This window comes from Penaeus monodon, chromosome 33 (assembly GCF_015228065.2).
Source record: "Penaeus monodon isolate SGIC_2016 chromosome 33, NSTDA_Pmon_1, whole genome shotgun sequence".
In the NCBI taxonomy this organism is placed as follows: domain Eukaryota; kingdom Metazoa; phylum Arthropoda; class Malacostraca; order Decapoda; family Penaeidae; genus Penaeus; species Penaeus monodon.
This window is the reverse complement of record NC_051418.1, coordinates 13741006-13741355: the sequence shown is the minus strand read 5'-3', so window position 1 is coordinate 13741355 and position 350 is coordinate 13741006. Positions and strand designations below refer to the sequence as shown.

Here is a 350-nt window from a genome sequence, read left to right as displayed (position 1 = left end):
AAAAATATATGGGGAAAGAAGTCATGACTGAAATTTCCAAAGCCAAAGGAAGCTTATGTTCAAGTTGGTTACTGGCTAGATTTATCTTCCCCTGCATACACTAGTTCCAATATTCAAGAAAATACCAAGAGTAGAATCTTGTAAATGGACTTGCTCTGTCAAGAGGTATCTTGGAAAACCTCTACAGGTAAAGCCTTTCACTTAAATATCTTGGAGGAATTATTTAGCAAATAAGACAAATGAGGATAATTAAACTAAGACATCACCTAAAGCATGTCGTAAGTTGCAGTGCCTCTCTAAATCTCAAGGGCTCATTCTGTCTGTGTGTCTCACACATGCTTCCTCCCCTC

General features: G+C 38.0%; 1 protein-coding gene across 1 annotated transcript in view; it reads right to left on the bottom strand.

The window, feature by feature from the left end:
- LOC119594054 (AF4/FMR2 family member 4-like) overlaps positions 1-350 on the bottom strand; it is a gene marked incomplete in the record, with an annotated part of 85679 nt that overhangs the window by 14924 nt on the left and 70405 nt on the right.